This window comes from Tasmannia lanceolata, unplaced genomic scaffold (assembly GCF_043159265.1).
Source record: "Tasmannia lanceolata isolate RefF3 unplaced genomic scaffold, GAP_Taslan_0.1 ptg000006l, whole genome shotgun sequence".
In the NCBI taxonomy this organism is placed as follows: domain Eukaryota; kingdom Viridiplantae; phylum Streptophyta; class Magnoliopsida; order Canellales; family Winteraceae; genus Tasmannia; species Tasmannia lanceolata.
Window position 1 is genome coordinate 6,156,160 of NW_027518683.1, and position 6,000 is coordinate 6,162,159.

Consider the following 6,000-nt stretch of genomic DNA (forward strand, 5'->3'; position numbering starts at 1 on the left):
CTTGTTAGTGTTGTATGGTCTGAGGCAGAGAATATAGGAGCAATGAACTTTCTGCACAAGCAGAGTGAGGTTCGCAAGCAGTGAGGTTTGTCTCAATAGCGCAGAGCCATTTTAATAGCAACTGTAAGGATGAGAGGTGCAACGTACAATGCCAGCAATTCGGAGAATAGTAGCGGGAGGCGTTGATCCTCACCAACCCAATCAGAATGTAAATTTTTTATTTTAAAATCAAATAAGTTTTTAAAATGAGCTATGGATCGAATAAACTCATCACCAACTTTAAGTTTTTAACAATGGGATAAATTCATATAAACTTGCTAAAATCATTTACAAAATGAACATAATATCGATGACCATTTGTAGATGGAAGTGAGAGTCATACCCTAGAGAAGATCAACTACAGAGTATGTTCAAATCGATGAGGTGAGGATATGAAGGAAAATCAGTGGCTCTTTCCAAGTTGGCAGGAAGAGCAAAATAGCTACTTCTTTATTCAACTGAACCCATTACTAAAACTGATTATTCAACTGAACCCATTGCTAAAACTGCCGAAGAGCAAGTTGAACAATACTATAGGCGGCAGGATGACCGAGAAGACAATGCCATAAATCAATCGAGACAACTTTGTATCAGGGGTATTTCTATAGGCCATGTTTGGCACCCATGAATTAATTTTTTCCATGGAATATTAGCTTATCAAGGAGATGGAGAGAATTGAGAGGGCTCGAGTGAGGAGAGGGTAAGAAGTGGGTAAAAAACAGGGACAAGAAAATTTCGATTCAAAATAGGGTTTTTGTTTTCCTTATTTTTCAGCCACTCTGCACCCTCTCCTCACTCACGTTCTCACAATTCTCTCCATCTCCACGTCTCCCTACCCGTTTTTTCTACACTTAGTATGCTAGTATTCCATGGGCATAGGAAATTGTTATCTCACACACTGTTATGGACACTAGGCAAAACGTCGGTCTATAAATTTTCAAGTCTGAGGTCTTGGCGATGGAGAGCCATGGTGCAATTGCTAGGACAAGTCTTGGTGATGGATCAGATGGATGATGAAGAAAAACTCTGAGAAACATGATACAATCATAGCTTCGAAAAAGGAACTCTTGGATAACCTGCATGCATTTTGACACGAAACGAGTCGTGCAATATTACTTCTGAAGAACAATTTTGTTTTATATCCCCCCTACGTGAAAACTATTGAAGTTCATTCTTCTATTGCTTTAACCTGTCGCATTTCTCTACATCTTACTATAAAGATCTCTTCCTGAAAATGACTGTTTTCTTCCCCGGAGAAACTCCTTGCCTCCAATTTTCTTCTTGGCTATGAAAATTTATCATGAGCAAACGAAAATTTTCATCCTTTATTGCTTTGAAGAAGTTCCTAACATTTGGCCGCGGAAAATACGTTGAGTTTTCTCTAAAATAGCTAACCTAATTCGCTTTAAACAAAACCTCTTAGTTACAGACATCACAAATAGATTTTGTTATGCGTCAATTAGACATGCGAGTGCGAATTTGATTGCCATAAATCTTTAATTACTTTCGCAGCAAACTCATCGGAGAGTATTAACAGATAATTTATTGTGATGTATAATATGAAACAAGAATCAGTGAACCCAGATAATTAAGAAAGAAAAAAGAAGCAAAAAGAGGGTCATCCAGATAATTTATTGAGCAACCCATGTAGTGTAGCTTAGAAAGAAAATAAGGACCCAATAGAAAGAACTAAGATGGCCTTCTTCATCAATAAATGCTTGCCTTCATTTCGGAAAAATAACAACTGGTTCATAAAAAACATATCCCCATAAAGGATGAGCACCTCCATCTTCAAAGAAACATTGAAGCCATCTACTAAATATCTAAGTCATTAACTTGAACATGCACCATTTTTTTTCTTTTTGAAAAAAATTGCTAACTAATGGAGCAAAGACAACAGAAACCAACTTTAATGTGGGGTCATATACCCTAATAAGATGTCAACAACTTCAGCAAAGGATTCAGGTGTTCCTCCATGAGAAATGTGACCCCCTGTTGGCCCAAGTGAGAATGATGTGGATAATGTCATATTTTTTGCTGAAAGTTCCTTTCTTCCACCAGAAATATCATTATAGTGGACAAAGACATGCTGAAGAACACTAATGATGTCTAAGAATCAATAACCGACAAATAAAGCCAATGTAATCTTTATATTCTTCTCTCATTATCTTCTCTTTTTCTTGCTTAGAAGGGAAGGAAGAAAAGAACAAATAGAAGTAAAACCTACCCCAAACCTTGAACCCTAAGCCCTGAACTTCCCAGCAGTTCAACTTGATCGAGCAGACACTTTTAACAATTCTATTTGAAAGCTAGAATAATCGTGGGAGGTACAAGACTGCTATATTGAGTTCATTTTCCAAATAAGTTAATGTACAAAAGAACCAGATTAGTTTTACCACTTAGATCCCATCATCTAAATCTTTCAAGAAAACCAAGATGAAAGATGATAATTGGGTGTACTCCTTTTACTTAGAAATGTGTCCCCCTTATATTACACTCCTTTGCAGCAACAAACCTGTCTCATATGAAATGGAGGTGGGCAGACTCTAACCTGCAAAATAACATGTATTCCAAGTAAACAATAAAGTAAGATGCGAAAACAAAAATGAAGAAGCTAGATTTAGTTATGCATACATATGCAATACTTAATTAATAATAAGAAGCAAGTTGATGTATAAAAGGAAACCAAGTTATGGACGTTCGTTGCATTTATATAAAATATAGGTATAAAAACAAAGCAAGAGATTTGTCAGTACCTTGTAAGAACCATGCAAGAGAAAACAAAGAGATGTCTTGACAAGTTCATAAGGAGAAGAGTGCCATAGAGAAAGTGATATTGGCGCGGCTCAATCTGAGATCGGTTTTACGATTGAGTGTAAAGACGTCTTCAGATTGAACCTCACCAACATCGCTTTCTTCTCTTCTCATCTAATGAGCTCGTTCACATAGAGAAACAAAAAGAGACTATAAGCAATGTTAGTGTACACCTAACGTTGCTGAAAAAAAGAAAACGTAGAAAATAATTATACAAGACGACCATCACCAGGGAAATTATCATTAAGATTCATGCATACATAAATATACACACTTAACACCAAATGTGAGGTGGAGGCCGGTGGTGGAAATGTTAGTGGCGAAATGGGATTTGGATTTATGATTACTAGATTCAAGAGAAAGAGAGAGGAGGCGTCCTCACTTATCATGTGATTCCTCAGTTTGCCTGCCACTCTATAACAGGTTTTTGTTTGTAATAAGAGACTTAAGGGTTGAGTTCCTTGGACTATTGGCACAACCATGGCTAGTCGCTAGACTAGGCCTGTAGCTCTGTAAGAAACTATGGATTGTAAAAAGAGACTAAGGGTGAGTTCCCTAATTGATTATCTAGTCATGGGCAAACATAAGACTAAGGCTTGAGTTCCCTAGACAATCCAGTCACTTAACTGAAATAGGGCAAACAGAAAAGACTCATTAGCTATACAATTAGCATCAGGGTTGCATGGGCCATGATGGTGCAATTCATTCATGTTGGACAAGGGTTTTGGTTTATTTGGTGATGATTTCTTCATATGGGTTTTGATGGCAGATGATGAGATGATGATGAGATGAGTCATAGATGAATGATGGGCATGGATGAGGATGAACAATGAGCACAAGTGAAAAAATGGCAGTTGAAGGAGAATATGAGAAGAGGGGAATGAAGGAAGGTGAGGACGAATGGGTCTTGATGGTACAATTCATTCATGTTGTAGCATGGGTTTGGCCTCTTTTGTTGATGATAGATGTTGACATGAGTTATATATGGATGAATGATGGGCATGTATGAAGATAATAAATAATTAAAGACAACAGAAGAAAGAAAGATGGTGATAGTAACAAAATAGAAGAGGCAATGAAGGAGGGTGAGAGAGAAAGAAGTGAAGTTAGAAGAATTGAGTGAGGCTTGGGAGGTTGAAGGAGAGGTGAGAATGTATAAGGGGGAGTTTTGCCTCGGGATGGTAAGGTGGAGAAGGTGAGTGGAATGATGGGGAAGGGAGCAACTTACTTTAGCGTGTGTTTGTGTGTGTCATGCTTAGGTTCTACTCATAAAAATCAAAACCACCTAGCTTTCTTTTGCGCATGCACCTGCAATATTCCCCCCACACAAAATAAATCAAACGACCCCTTTTGATCGTACCTTCCTTCTCTCCCTCCAATATAACATCATTACTATGGCCATAATACCATAGTAAGAAAATTAATGGGCTAAATAAAATTGAATGGATGAAAGTGAGTTGAGAAAGGGATGGAATCTTGGGAACAGTATCGCAGAATGTCAGCAAAGGGATTTGTCTAGAAAGGAGTTTGGGAAGGTACGTACAAAGCCCTCTTCAAGCAAGCAATCTCCAACCCAAAGCGGAGACAACGGCACTAAAACAGCCCTGCTTTGGACTGCTACAAGGGGACAAAGTTCTTGGGTTCCTGCCTCTATCGTCTTTCTTAAGTTTATGAATTTGTTTTCATGGAAATCATTTTCAATGGAAAACGACTATTCCAAGGTTTGTTTAGTGCTTTTTTTAAGGGAAGAATTATTGTAGAATGGTTTATCTATGCTGAAATATATTTTAGGGAAAAATAGTTTTCCAAGGAATTTTTTTTTCAAGGTTGCCAAACATTTTGCTTTTAGGGGAGAGGGAGGGACTTAGGGAGGGTGCCCCTTTTAAAGTTTTTTTGTACCAGAAAAATAAAGGCTTCCCAGCCTTATGATTTGAGCGGTTCAGTTGGCGTGCCATTGCCCAAAGAGATTCCCCCACGCCTTCACCATTTTTTCCCTTCCATTTCCCTTGATTTCTTACCTCATCAGATCCAAGGTCTCTCTCTCTCTCTCTCTCTCTCTCTCTCTCTCTCTCTCTCTCTCTCAAACACATACACACAGTGGAGCCTAAGCACTAAGTGTTTTGGTTCAAATTTAGATCCAGATTAATCTTTAATCGTCTCAAATTGGATTACATGATTAGGCTTTGAGGGAACATTGGGACCCACTAGAAAATTCCTTCCAAAATCAAGGTGGGTCTATGAGTGCGCGTGCATACATATTCAGAATTTCCTTATACATTAGACTTTATGTACATACACATTTGGAGTTGTTAATTGATTGATGACCATGCGTTTCTTTTGCAAAACATGAGCAGGATGAAAGTGCAAGTGGGGTCTCTCTTGTTCAAATATGAAATATATAAACTATTTATCACCAAGGCAATGTTATGGATGGGCCATGCATTACGATCTTAATTAAGTGGTTTAAGGGCCTAGCATAACATGTTCCATCAGTTCTTTGGCTTTCGGCATATTATCTAACATTTGGTCTAAGTCACGGAAGGGACATGTGAAAAGGACTACATGGACCAACCAGAGTGAAAACCATCACATAATGGATTACCGAAAGGAATGGATAACTTATGAAAAGGGCAAACTAGATTAGTTAGAGTGAAATCCATCACATAGTGGTCACCTAGGGACATAGGCGGTGGAGCGTTGTTAAATGTTACGATCTTAAGTGGTTTAAAGGATTCGCTTAATGTGTTCCAACAATCATGTGGCTTAAGCAGTTAGAGTTGGTGTTATTTAATCATTTATACTTCAACACCCCCCTCACTCGTAGCCCCTCTCTTCTTTGGGTTGGCAGTACACGTGGATTTTTAATATCAAGGAATTGTTGGTTAGTGTGAAACAACCAATTACTCCAATACCTTAAGCTTTTAAAGTTGCTGTTATTTAATCATTTCTTTTTTGGGTTAGCCATACACGTGGAATTTTAATGTCAAGGAGTTGTTGGGTTTCGAACTCAACACCTGGCATGATGCTATAGCTCTGATACCATGTGAAACAACCAATTACTCAGCTTAAGCTGTTAGAGTTGGTGTTATTTAAATTTAAATTTAATCATTTATTCTTCAACACGTAGGTACTAACATTTTCACATTA